We start from the raw sequence: 14,876 nt of genomic DNA on the forward strand, positions 1-14,876 counted from the left end.
TAAGACACGATGCCCCTGCCACATCTTTCCCTGGGGAAAGCTTGTTACACGAAAGCCAGTAATTGAGAGCTGGACTAGGTAAGTTACCTACCGCCATATTGGATCATTAGTGTTTCAGTGTCACTAGTGTTTGAAATAAGAGTTGGGACAGATGAAAAGCCAGGCAGTTCTGAAAGTATAAAACACTAGGATTCCAGGGTTCTAACGTGTATCAGTTACATCATTGTCTATTGGTATAATGGTCAGGATGGGGTCAATGATTGTAAGATGACCAGAAAGAAGATCAACACGGTTAAGAATATTCCCCTATGGACCCTCTGGCATAACACTGTTATATTCTATCATACCATATCAAATTGTATCCTACTGTGATGTGTCTAGAGTCACAGATTTAGGGACGGGTGGGCTGGAATACCTTCCACATTATAGACAAATTATTTCCTCTCCTAAGGATGCCATCTAGGGGTCTTGGGCCTCTTTTCTCCACCAATTAAAGAAATAGGAGGCAGGAAAAATGGTGGCAGATGTAAAAATCACTTGAAAATGAGAGTAAGGCACCAGGGAAACTGAGGAAACCTCTTAGCTACTAGTGAGTTGGTACAAACCAACTAGGACTCTTGGCTGAGAAGGATGCCTTGTGTCCTATGAAGCCTTGTTCACTTGCTTCTTGGGCAGGAAGGCAGAAGAGGAGACGATCGACATCTTGATTCAAGAGAGTAAGAAGTACAAGTTGTCATGTCCAAAACGAGCTTTACAACGTTGGTGCGGGGTGTGTGTGTGTGTGTGTGTGAAGGATTGGGACTGGGGGGGAGGGGGGAGGCTGGGAAGGGATGTGAAGGGTAAACAAAGGAGGAGGCTGCAATGCTTGGTAAGAAATGTACGCATTATCCTTCCCATGTAATTGCAACCCCTCTGTACAGTATGTTCACAAATAAAATTTAAAAAAAAAAAAGAGAGTAAGAAGTAAGGACCTGAAATTGGTAGCCCCATGTGGTGCTCTTGAGAGTCTCCCTTTCGTGTCTCTTTGGAATGAGTCTCAGCTGTACTGGCATCTCGTACCCCATGGGGAGGGACACAGGTCTGCTCTAGGGTCAGCAGGAGCTTTGCTTCCATCAACGCTAATCTCCATTTCCTAGAGTCTTCAGAGGAGGCAGGGTCTTTTCACCCAGCTGCTGCCTGTCTCTGTCTGCCTTGACTTTCCCTTTTGGCCTCCCCCGCCCCCAACAGTCTTGTCACATTCTCTGGCTGCTGCTTGCAGCCAATTTTAGAGTTGATGTTTATTGAGCACTTTAGTATGAGCCCCCTTTTAAACTCTTCCCACATATTGGCTCATTAATCCTTACAATAACTCTATTAGACAGTTCCTATGACTATTCTTGTTATAGAGATAAGGACATTGAGACACAGAGATGTTCAGCCATTTGCTCAAGGCCGCCCAGCTAACTAAGACCAGAGTTCTTAACCAATAAGCCCTTTGAAATGATTTATTTGGGGGATTGCCTTGTTAGGAGACTGTTCAAAACTGTGTCTGAAAACCTGCTTCTAGAGCCTGCTATGTATGGATCCTAATTTTAATACCTTATTAGTCCAAAACAAACTCACTCTCTAGATGACAATGCTCTGTGTCAGATATATTTACATCTTTGTCTCTAAAGAAGGTAAGCTCACCCTAATCTTTTTTTTTCTTTTTACTGTTTCTACCTCAGCATAGTGCAGTTATTAAAAGTATGCTTTCAAGGTCTAGCCAGCTCAAGTTCAAATTGCACGTCAGCTAATCATCTAACTCTGTGACTCTGGAGGTGTTGATTAATTGCTCCATATCTTAGTTTCCTCTAGCACATATAGCAGCTATGGTAAATACAACATTTGCCATACAATTACTAAACTAACAATCATGTTGGCAAAGAGCCTTGTTTGAGTTGTTTGAGCATGTAAAATGGAACCTGGGACAATGCCAACAGATGCGTTGTTACTGTGGACCCTGCCCTTTCCCAGAGCAGACCTCTGTTCTTGTGGTGTCATGCGTGTTGCATGTTGATGATCTTCTCCAAGCACTCAGAAGTAGGTCTGAGGCGCTCAATGTCTCAGTGACGTATGGACTCAGGTTTTCAGTCCAGGAGCACTTGTTAGTATGTGTGACTTTGAGCCAGATAGTGATGCATTTGAGCTGAAGAAGATTAATTGAGTCTTCCGAAAGTCGTTCAATCACCAGCAGAGTTTGGATTAGGATTTTTTTCCCTATGACTTTCCATAGGAAGAGTAGTTAGTGTTCCCTACTGTGGTTGTCACTTCCTTGTGGTGGGTATGGATGCTTCCTCTGTACTTGTCCCTCTGTAACTGTGGATTTTATTCTTTCTGACTCTTTATAAGCTTCTATCAATTGGTGCCAATGATGTTCTCCAAGACAAGCAGAGAACAACTTTGAAACAACTTTGATTCCTTTTATTTTCCCCTCTGCTGCCAGAGTCTAATCAGCCACCAACAGTGTCTCCAGGTCCCCGTTAAATGAAGGAGCAGCAGGAGCTGATTTCTAAGGACCTCCCAGGGCTAAAATCTGTTCCCACATCTTTGCCTGATTCTAGTCATTTCAATCCCGACTTCCTCTTGACTCCCAAGTGCTTTGCCATAGGCTCACATTTCCCAACCACTGCCAGCACAGCTTTTCCTTACCTGCTGTAGAACCAGTGAAAACACTCAGGAATCAATCAAGATTGTGCTAGCTCAAGCTCCTTCCTGCGTGGCATGGCACATGGGAAGTTGCCCATCTCTCCCAGGTTCATATGTCTAAGCCCCCTTCTGAGTAGTTCAAATTGTGCTGAGACCATGTCCAGTGTTCGTGAATGCCACAGGCGGTGGAGAGCAAAAGGGCTGCTAGGACATGGTTATTGGCAGTGGGGTGGTTTAGAGTAGAAGCCCATTGAAGGGATGGGAATGTTAATTTGTGGGATGGAAACAGAGTATGATGGAGAGCAAAGGAGATTATCTATACTGGTCATAACAATCAAGAGCAAGAGTAACAAGAGCATCTTCTCTGGGTGAGTAGATTCTAGGCTTCACTTTCACTACCATTCCCTCTCTTTTCCAGTTCCTCAGAATGACTTCTCAGCTGAAGCCAAATCCCTAAAGACAGGTGGCAATGCGATTGTGCCATAGCTCCCAAGAGGAACACTGATTTGCATCTTAATGCAACGTCATGTTAAAAAAAAAAGTTTTAAGGGGAAAAGATGTGAATATCAGCCAGCAGGGGAGAAGGAAATTTGAGGGGCACCGGGTTTCCCCACAACCACAGAGACAACATCCTCTCCCTTCACTTATATTATCTTGCACAAGTACCTCTGCAATTTGGCATTTTATTCCAGCTCATCTAAATTCCCATTCCTTTTGTTCCCTCTTAAGTGAAAAAGATCACATATATTCTAAACGTCTGCCCCATGCAATTTAAAAAAAAAAAAAAAACCACCTCTAATTGTGGCAAAAAAATGCATTTAACATAAAATTTCTCATCTTAAGCATTTTAAGAACATTATTCAGTGGCATTAAGTGTACTTGCATTAGAGTGGTTATCATTCATCCATCCATCCATCCATCCATTTAGCAAAGCTAAAAGCCTAGTACCTATGAAAAAAATCCCCAATTTCCAAGTCTTCCTCAACCTCAGCGACCACCATTCTCTTTTCTGCCTCTGTGAATCTGACTGCGCTAAGAACTTCATTTCAGTGGAGTGATACAGAACCTGTCCTTTCGGGAATGGGTTTTGCGCTTTGCATCATGTCCTCCACATTCACCCTCAGGGTAGTATGTGTCAGAATTTCTTTCCTTGTTCAGCCTGAATAATATTCTATTGTATAGAGCTACCATGATTTGCTCAGTATGCATCTATTGAAGGGTAATGTTGCTCTACACATGAATAGACAAATGTATCTGTCCCTGCTTTCAGTTCTTTGGAAAATATCCCTAAGAGTAGAATAAAAGTCTACCTTTAATTTAAAAAAAAAAATCATTGATTTTTCCCTAGCAGTGAAACCATTTCATGTTCATTTATTTTGTGCAACAGGACACAAGTATTATACTTTCTCCACCTCCTTCTCCAGCCAACATGTTATTTTCTGGCTGTGGTTTTTTTTGGGGGGAGGAGGTGTTCATGGTCATCCTAATGGGCCTGAGGCAGCATCAGATTGTGATTTTGGTTTACATCTCTCTAATGGTTAGTGATGTTAAATATCTTTCCATACTTAATGGTCATTTATATAACTCCTCTGGAGAACAGTTTGTCCCCATTTGTAAAAATGAGTTTTATTTATATTACCTAAACATTACCTAGGCAATCAGATGTTGTGGGATGATCCAAGATCATTCCATTAGTTCTTCCCATTAAAATTCCATCTGGCTTTAAGCCCTTGACTCAACCCTGGACTCAGTTTTCCTCTCTGGTAAATGAAGGTGTTTGGTTCACGTTTTCCAGGTCTCTTCCAGGTTGTAACATCCTAGATGCTTAGCAAAGATTCAGTCATTCACTTTGGAGTCTGTATTGTCTGCAGATTCTTCAAATACATGTCCAAGGACTGGATTCTAGTTAAGGATGCATAGATCAGGGCTACTGTTTCTCTTTATTCTCTTAGGTGTTTGATGAGTTTTGGACAGTATTTATACTCTAAGAAACAGTCACCATGCGATCAGACCTTCTGAAGGATTGGCATTTTACTGGGTCCAATTTTGGACTTAAATTGTTTGACAGTTTCCCTTGACAGCAGTACAGTATGCTTGGCTTAGAAATCCATGCTCAAAGCTTGAGAGACTATCACCAACCCCTGTATGTCAATGGTGTACATATCCTGAAAAGCCAGTACTGCATATAGAGAGAGGATGCTTTCTCAAGGAGATAAAGTCAGTAAATATGGAACTCTTCAATAAAGAAACATGTTCCCAGCTGGAAAGGCTCAGTGGTAGAGTGCTTGCCTTGCATGCATGAGGCCCTGGGCTTGATTCCTCAGCACCACATAAGCAGAAAAAGCCAGAAGTGGCACTGTGACTCAAGTGGTAGAGTGCTAGCCTTGAACTGAAGAGCTGAGAGACAGAGCCCAGGCCCAGAGTTCAGGCCCCATAACAAGAAAGAAAGAAAGAAAGAAAAAGAAAGAAAGAAAGAAAGAAAGAAAGAAAGAAAGAAAGAAAGAAAGAAAGAAAGAAAGAAAGAAAGAAAGAAAGAAAGAAAGAAAGAAATATGTTCCCTGTTTGTAGCATGTTTCTTTACAAGAAATGATTTTTCCATTCTATATGCCTCCGTCAGTAGAGGGTTTATCATAAAGTAGTGATCCTCATAAAAACCATTCACACAAACCTTGTCTTTTACACGAGCTTTCCTTTCCAACAACATAAAACTCTGTTAAGGCATATATGTATAACTTTTGTAAAACTCTGTTCCAGCATACTTTTTGTGATATTTAAGTGGAAATGAAATGTTTTCTTGTCAACCAACCCTTATGAAATATATTCACTTATCTGGGTGCTGGTGGCTCACACCTGTAATCCTAGCTACTGGAGAGTCTGAAATAGGGAAGACTGGTTTAAAGCCAGCCCAGGGAGGGGGAAAGTCTTCACTCTATCTCCAAACTATTCAATAAAAAGTAAAGCGAGAGGCATGTGTCAAGTGGTAGAGCACCAGCTAAGTACACAAGTTGAGCAAGTTAGAGGCCTTGAGTTCAAATCCTGGTATAGACAAAAAAAAGTCATTATGCCAGAGTCTAAAGATACAAGAAGCTAATAATAGTGTAAATCTCTCTCTCCGTTTCTTTTTCTCTCACACATACGCACGCGCACGCGCGCACACACGCACACACACACACACACACACACACACACACACACACACACACACACACACACACACACACACACACACACACACACACACACACACACACACACACACACACACACACACACACACACACACACACACACACACACACACACCCTAACACTAAGTTAGAAAGGGCACATGGTGAGAAGCACTGGGGAGAAGTAAGTTTAAAAAAACTTTCATGTGATAGTGAAGGGGAAAAAAGCAATTACTGTTACCTGTGTGTGTGGGGGGTTATACTGGAGATGGGGCTGGAATGAATCAGAGGAAGCTCCATAGGACAGGTCACATCCTGGATATAGCTTAAAGGAGAAATAGCATCTTGTAGGTAGGAGGGGTGGACTGGAGGTGTGGAGAAGGAAAGCTGAGCAGTGTATTAATGCTCAGTACATTTCAAGTCGTGTCCCCCTAAGGTAAGAATGTCACAGAAGAGGCCGGAGCAACTGGAGATAGGCTGAGCAGAGGGGATTGTTGCCTGGTCCTGCCCTGTGGGCCTCATTTTCTTAGACAATGGTGATAAAATGCCTTCTTCACAGCAGTAGTAGGATATGGGTGCCACGCCAGAAATGACCAGGCACAGTGTGGGCCTGTGCAGAGTGCAGAATGGAAACTTCAAGTTCTTTCTCTACTATTTTCCTGACTATGGGATCTTGATAAGATACAAGACTGCTAGTGTCTCTGATGCTCAGACATATCATCCAGTCTCCCATCTCCTGTCTTCTCCCTGAAATCTCATCCCTGGCATGTATCTTCCTACCATGGCCTCTGCTCTGCATTTCCCCTGCCTTTAGTGGCCAAATCTCTGCCATCCTTAGGCAAGAGCTGGGCTTCTATCCATCGTTTTGCCTGGTCGAAGCTTCCAGGAAAATCACATCCTTAGCCAGACTTCAGTGTCCCCAGTCCCCTCCTTTATCAGGAAGGGACAATGGCAAATTCTTTATTTCCCTGAGAACTGTAGACTTTCTCATCTAGCAAAACAGAAACCAAAAGATGTGGAGTAGAGCTATGGCATCATTTAAAAAATTTTAATTACCTTTAAGTAGTTGTACAAAGGAGGTGCCATATAACAAAGCAGTTAGTGAATATAATGCATCTTGCTCAGCGTCAGCCCCTTCAGCATTCTTACCCCACCCTTGGGTCCACCCTTCTCTGATTTTTTCTTAATTTTGTGGTATATACAATGAATTCTTGACTGAATTCTCCGCCCCCTCCCTCCTTCATTCATATCTTCACTTTTTCTTTTGAATAAAGATAGTTCTGAAAGAGATGATGCCATGGCTATTTCCTCCAATTACCATGAACTTTGATGTATGAACCTAGAGGAGGAAGATGAACCACAAAGAAGAAGCCAACATGAGAACTAGTAGTAGCATCAAGGAAGAGAAAGGAAGAAAGAATCTCAAGAAGAAGGGATCAATTTCCAGCTTCAGAGGCTAAGGCTATAGGACATACACAATTTATTATCTGAGATCTTCAAAGTCCCCTTCAGTGACAAGGAAGTTGACAACATTCATCTCAGCAGTTACAGCAACTATCCAACAATAGGTACAAAGTGCTTTCCTGACACCTGGCCTGTATACAAATCCTTGGTTAAAAAACCATATCCCCTGGTCTTCAATTTAGGTATTCAGCAAAAAAACCCCACAGGCATACAGTTGAACACGTATAATTAGGAAAACAAGAAAGGCACTTGTTCCACACACTTTTCCTGTGATAGTGTTTCTAAGTTGTTTTGTAGAATGCAAACACACACACACACAAGACATAAAGGAAAAGAATCATCGTATATGTAGAAAAATCATCATATGTAGAAATTAATATCTTAGGAGTTTCCAGAGGAGAGGATTGAACTCGTGCTGCTAGCCAACAAATAAGTAATGATATCTCTTGTAAGAAGTATGTTTTGGGTAGAATTTATTGGTTTCCATTGTTAATAGAGATAAGAGCATGGTTTCATCTGTGCCTTTATGAATTTTGGGTGTGGATCATTTATGACATGAAATGATGCTCCGAGATGATGCTTATTTCATAGTCTGCACACCTCTGATTTCCTCCTATCATTACCACCATTCTCTGACTACCAAATTCCAAACGAACTGTATTTGCATGTTTCTTCCAGTAACAATACCAAGAAGGTGATTATAAACATATAGACCAACAGTAAGACAGCTACTCACAGCTCAGAATGGAAGACTGCTAATTTCAATGGAGAAAGGTCTTGGGGATTCCTAGTGAGGCTGGACCCCAGGAAGCTTCGGAGATCCTCAGAGAAGGGGGCCTTATCCAAGCTATGGTGACAAGGACATGTATGGAGCTAAGAACAATGAGTATCGACAAACATTTCCTGTCTTTAATAGAAAGTGTCCTGGAATCTTAATAACCCCTCCAGAGTGCTTGAACTGGCTGGATATCTTACACCAGTAGGTAGATCAAATAAATTACTTGGTTGCCAGTTTTCTATGGGTCCACTGTGCCTGCAGCATTAGAGAGGTAATAAAGCAGGTTGGATTGCTCTCACTCTCTCTCTGTTTTGGTATTGAAGAGAGAATGTTTTATTTTTAAATTACTTTTAGATACATAGACGGAAGAGTTGCCATTTAACAAAGCAGTTGATAAGACAATATATCTTGATCAGTGTCACCCCTTTCAACATTCTTACCCATCCCCTCCATTCATCCCTTCCCTCACGCTTCTTAATTTTGTAGGATGTACATTGGATTCTTGTCTGCATTTTCCCCCTCTTCATTCCTTTACTTCTTTCTCCTTGACCCCACTCTACCCCTTTCAAGTACCCATTTCCTATAGGTTTATGGCATGCAAATGTGTTATCTGAATTGATCTTTTTTCCTATGATTTCCATCTAACCCTTCCTACATGACTAGAAAAAGACTGTTATCTTAGGAAGAAGTAGAGCAAAGGCTGTAGAGACCTTTCCTCTGGAGACAGTTGGATTCTACTATTTCCTCTTTCTTTTCTTTTCTTTTCTCTTTCTTTCTTTCTTTTTCTTTCTTTTTTCTTTCTTTCTTTCTTTCTTTTCTTCATATGCTGGTCCTGGGGCTTGAAAGCTCCCAAGGACAGTACTCTACCACTTGAGCCACAGCTCAACTTCTAGTTTTTTTGTGGTTAATTGGAGATAAGAGTATCTCAGTCTTTTTTTGGGGGGGGGGCTGGTCTGACTTCAAACCATGATCCTCAGATCTCAGCCTCCTGAGTAGCTAGGATTACAGATATGAGCCACTGGTGCCTGGCTCCACTACTTTCTCCTAACTTCCATATTGTGATATCCTTGTGAAATTGTAGTCCTGGGCTAGACACACTTAAAGTGATCAATGAATGTTTGTGACTAAATAAGCAAGCGTGGTATCAATTGCTTTAGGGTCCAGATAGTTGAAAACATAACCATCCATTTCCCACTCCCTTTGGGTAAAGAGGCTCTTGGTCTTTTGGTCCCTCTGCTTAATTGCTGAGGTACTGGTGTGGTCTTTATATCTAACAACTGGCTTCTTATTGTGAGGGGCTAGAATATGTTTGTACTGTGCAACACTAGGTGCAGAATAGCTTTGTTCAAAGTGTTCTTGGCCCAAAATGTCTCCTTAAATAATCCTGTCTCCTGAAAGTGAAAGGAAGAGAGAAGGGAAAGAGGCAGGGATGCAAATGTGTTTAGATACCATTAAAATTCTTTGAGAAAACTGAGAAGGAAGGAAGCAGATACCCTCAGGTATTCAGGGGTGGAAAAATATATATGCAACTGATGGCTAATGAAAAGAGAGATGATCAAGGGCAGGAATAAGATCCACACACAAAGAAGCTGGTGGGGATGGTGGGGGGGGGGGCATCTTAAAGGTGTTTATATCCAAGGAGAACAGGTTTTCCCAGATTACGTAGAGTGAATTTTTTTATCATGTCTCTACTCAACTTCAATCACTTCATTCATATTAGGCAAACAACTTCTTGATGTTGAAATCAGAATGTGCTGATAGCTCTCCAGTCACAAGGCAAAATTCAAAAGATTCTGGTCTCAACGGAAAAGGAAGAAAGAAGGAAAGATGCCAGGGCAACTCAAAGCTTCTGTTAGATGCAATAGTTTCCTGTCACTCTCTGTGACTTTAAAACACACACATACACACATTCACAGGTAGAATTAATCAGCTCAGGTGTTTGCATGCAGACTGCCTTAGAGTCTTGTTTCAGAGTTCAAATACACTCTTCTGGGTGGGGTGGTGGTGGAGATGGCGGTAGAGGTGTTATTCCTGCAGAGAAGATGATCTTTCATGCATTAAGGTCCAAGTTATACTCATCCCATTCCAGCTGATGGGAAACAAAGCTGAAGCCACGGTGCTTTCTCTGGAGGCTGGGCCTGGGAGCATGTGCCCAGATGTGGTAACTTACTGCACCTCACCATTAATGGTCCTTGGTGGCTTCACCTAATGGCATGACTCTTGTGGGCTTGGAATAACCAGCAAGTGTCAGTAACTGAAGAGGAATAGGTGAGCGATCTGAATCCTGAGGCAGGTGGGTGAAGGAGTATTCCCACAGGAGATTACCGGGACTGGGCATGGCCTTGCTGGCAGGGTCTGATTTTCACTTATCTCATCCTGCAAAATGCACAACACGAGACCTGACCTTTTTTATTTTTTTGTCGGTTGTGGGGCTTGAACTCTGGGCCTGGGTGCTGTCCCTGGGCTCTTCAGCTCAAGGCGAGAGTTCTACCACTTGAGCCACAGCACCACTTCTGGTTTTCCAGTGGTTAATTGGAGATAAGTCTCATGGACTTTCCTGCTTGGGCTGGCTTTGAACTGCAATCTTCAGATCTCAACCTCCTGAGTAGCGAGGATTATAGGCATGAGCCACTGATGTCCAGCTAGACACGAGCTTTTAAAGTCTTCTGGCTCCTAGTGATTAACTAAAACAAGATCATAGGAAAGCATTGAAGGAGGAGTGTAGGGAGAGGTCTAGGGCTAACCTTGGTGGAAAGGAATCTGGGTGAAGGAGGAATCAGGGTGCATTCAGAATAGACTGAACATCTAGAATCTATCTCCTGGCCCCATACCTCTGAGAACTTAAAAATGTGCATCAAAAGCTGAATTGTAAATTCAGATTGGAGAGTATTTTTTAATTTTTTTTAAGTTAACAAAAACTTTAGTTGTATTAGGAGGTTACTGTTCAACTTGTCCGTCTTTTTTGTTTTTTGATTTTTGTTTTTTGTTTTTGTTTTTGGTCAGTCATAGGGCTTGAACTCTGGGCCTGGGCGCTGTCCTTCAGCTCTTCAGCTCAAGGCGAGAGCTTTACCACTTGAGCCACAGGGCCAACCCACTTCCGGTTTTCTGGTGGTTAATTGGAGATAAGTCTCACGGACTTTCCTGCCTGGGCTGGCTTTGAACTGGGATCCTCAGATCTCAGCCTCCTGAGTAGCTAGGATTATAGGCATGAGCCACCAGCACCTGACCTCAACTGTACAATACATCTCCATCATTATCACCGGTATTTTCCAGGCATGTACAATGAAGCATATGTGTAATCCCAGAGCTTGGAAGGCACATAGTAGAGAGTAGAGAATCAATAATGGCCTCTGAGCCCATGATGGCCCTTTTGCATCCTGTTTTCTAAATCCCCAGCCAGCCATCTAAATACACAAGTGTATATCCCAACACACCCAGGAGAGTGTTCAGAGGAATAAGGGATGACGGGAAATACTCCAAACATACTAATTCTGTTGACCTGTGTCCGTCAGTTCCCTAATGAAAACCTCACAGATTTCCCTAGCTGCCCATGGGGAAGCTCAGAGCTGGGCAATGAGGCTCCCCACACCTCTGCAGTATTAAGCTAAGTGACATTAAGAGGTGAGCACTGCCAGCCAACCATTCCCATTGCTTTCCCACAGCACATTCCCATTCGCCCTGCCTTCCTTTCCCCTCAGAATGAATGGTGACTAACTTGGAAAGGACCGCAGGGCATTCTGGGAAATCCCACCTGCTTGTGTATGTCAGTTTTATGCCCCGCTGGTCAGGGAAATTGCCTGTGTGAAGGCAGACCAGAGGGTAACTGTGAGCCAAGCAGGGGTCGTCAATCCGGGCTGCAAAGGAAGGGGTGTTTGGAGCAGGAGTGAAGAGGTTATTATAGCGGTTAAAAGGAAAAGCCACAGTGGCATCTTGACAGGCCCTGAAGGACAGGTAGGGCTAAACATCTCAGGTCAGTATACTACAGATAACCATCCTGTTCTTCCTTCAGTCTCTTGATTGCTTCTGTCTCCTCAGTGAAGATTTTGGCTGTGTGTGTGTGGGGGGGGGGGGGGGGTGCGCCCAAATTTCTTGTCATGATTGACCAATGGATGGAAGCTTTATTGGGAGCCTGAGGTATCCATTAGGAGAGGTGTCAAAAGGACTCATTTTTGGGTGACAATTGGTTGGATGCCTGTATCCAAAGGCTACCTTCTACCCAGAAGGCAGGCCACCAGCAGATTTTCCTTCCTAGCAGAGAAGTGTCTAAAATCAAGTTTCTTTCCTAGTGCTCATTCTACTCTGGTTGACCCTTTCTATGACTTCCATCTGGTTCTGAAATGAACTATTATGAAATTCTATTCTGAAGTGTTCGACACTTCATATATTCTCTATCTGTATTTATATATACACACATACACATGCAGGAATCATAATGCTAATATTAATGTTAGCTATTTTTATTCCATACCAAACCCCTGAGGCTTTCAGAGGATAATTTTGTTCTATATCGTGTTCCTGATTTAAATCACATGAATTAAAAAAATATGTCTGGGTTCCATGAATTATTAACTAGCAATGCTTAATAAGATGATTCACTAATGAGACCATACACAACATTGGAGAAGAGCAGGTGAGCTCTTAGGCCCTTGAGATGGAGGTTGTGGTCTGTAGTAAGGTTTCTCCTCACCAGGCAAGTTGTAGGTGGTGTGGGGAAGCCATGGGGGAGGCCAGAAGAAATATAGTGCCTCTAATGTTCCTATACAGACTTTCCAAAGGGGCTTATTTAATCGCACCTCATTGGCTCTCCTGTCTCCAGGACTGTCTCCAGCCCACCCATGCCCACCACACTTCACAATCTTCATGTCACCCAGTGAAGAGGACCATGGGGTAGTCGCAGTGCAGTGTGGGTAAAGGAAGGCTGGAGGCTATGCCAGCTCTTGCAGCAGAGATGATCATTCCTGTGATGATGAGCACACTGGCGGTATTTAATATGCACATAATGCATTACAGTCCACAGGGCGATTCCACCTGCATGTGCGCATTCTCTTTATCACACTAGCAGACTTTACCTGTGTAATGCACAGACCATGAGTTAGAAAGCAGAGCCACCATATACAAAGTCCTATACAAACAAGCCAGTTCATTTTCCTATTGCAGCAAAAACCTATCAACATGTGTATCCTATGTGAGTGCCCAGAACTCGGGGCAGGTTCCACCCTGACCTGGATGCTCTCCCTATCTCTGGATTTGTTCTCTTCCTGATTTCAGCTCCATTGTAGCTCCCCAACACAGCTTCACACACTTCCACTTCCACCGGAGGCAAGTCCCTTCCCCAAGGCTCCTGGAGCTCCTCAGGATATGGGGGCACCCCACCCAGACTCCAAAGCTCTGTGGGCAATGAGCAGCATGTATTTTTGCTCACTCAGTTGTAGCCCTATGCCGGGTGCCTACATATTTGTCCAGTGAGTAAATGACAGTTTGGTGAAAGGCCTAGCAGCCAGAATAAATACGCAATACCGCAAATTACTTCAGACATCTAATGGTGTCTTCTCACTGAGACAAGTTACTTTTTCTGATGGAGCATTCCCCTCTTTGCCCTTCTTAGAACTTCCTATTTTGTACTGATAGCCTCACAATCCTCTGTTCCAGAACATTCTGAGGATTCCACAACCTTGAAGTGTTTCTCTAATCACTACTATTGCCACCACTCCCTCTTTCCCAGGTAGCCCCAGGAGATCGAGGAGAGGATCTTCTCAGAGGTCAAAGAGGAGGCTGGAGGTCATCTGGTATCCCCGGGGTGGGGTTGAGATCTCAAGTGGAGAGAGTGGAAGGAACAGAAAGCTAGAGGTGTTCGATGACATGAAGGATAAGGAAAAAGACAGTGTTAAGTATTTCTCCTGACATCCTGGCTTAGATGACTGTGGATGGAAAGAGATTCTGGTAAATTGGGACAACATTGGGAGAAATGAGACTCCTCCAGGCAAGTCTTTTGTACGATCCATACTCAGTTCCATCAATGGAGGGGAGCCAGGCCTCAACTCTGCTTGTTCGCTTCCCTCCCGCTATGCGGGACCCTGTGTCCTGCTTAAACCAGTTCTCCAGGTAGCAGACTTATTTACCTATGTTGACATTTTCTGCTTTCCATGAGAAGGTTCTGAGATCGCAGAAGCTGCGCATGCGCACCTGACTCCACCCCATAGCAGGTTACTGTTCTGCCCATAGCAAGTGGTGGATAAATATTCGCTTGATTTATTGGGGCTATAGCATAGGGAAGGTCAGATGCCACACTTTGATGGAAAAAAAATGAATTCTAACCTCAGAGCAGATAAAACACCCATCTCATCAGCTTCCCTGTCTCTGGGGTGCCTTACTCTCGTGATTTAAAGAATGAGTTGATTCAGTAAGACTTGACAACAGGATCTGACCTGTGCACACGTCAGGCTGTTTGTCTGAGTGACAGAGACTTTGGACGTCCTAGGAGAGCCTCTTTTGCCTTCCATTTCAGGAAGGCAGGGGTATATATTCCCCACTTCCTTGTTAACTCGGCAATTATTTTGGCAGATCTAAAATATTTCAAAGGCAGCAGAGAAATGGCTGGTGGACACTACTTGACATTGTTTCATAGTGTTATCAAACGTGATTACAAGAAAAGAGAGGCCCTGTACATCCATCAAGGGACAGGACCAGTCCTGGATGTGGATGGCAGAATGTCAGGACAACCAGCCTCCAGTCTCTGACTTGATTACATCTTCTGTGTTCCTCCTTAGAGCTGAGCTGCTTCATTAACTACTGCTTTTTTG

The sequence above is a fragment of the Dipodomys spectabilis genome, unplaced genomic scaffold (genome assembly GCF_019054845.1).
Source record: "Dipodomys spectabilis isolate Male_0828 unplaced genomic scaffold, ASM1905484v1 ptg000096l, whole genome shotgun sequence".
Taxonomy (NCBI): Eukaryota; Metazoa; Chordata; class Mammalia; order Rodentia; family Heteromyidae; genus Dipodomys; species Dipodomys spectabilis.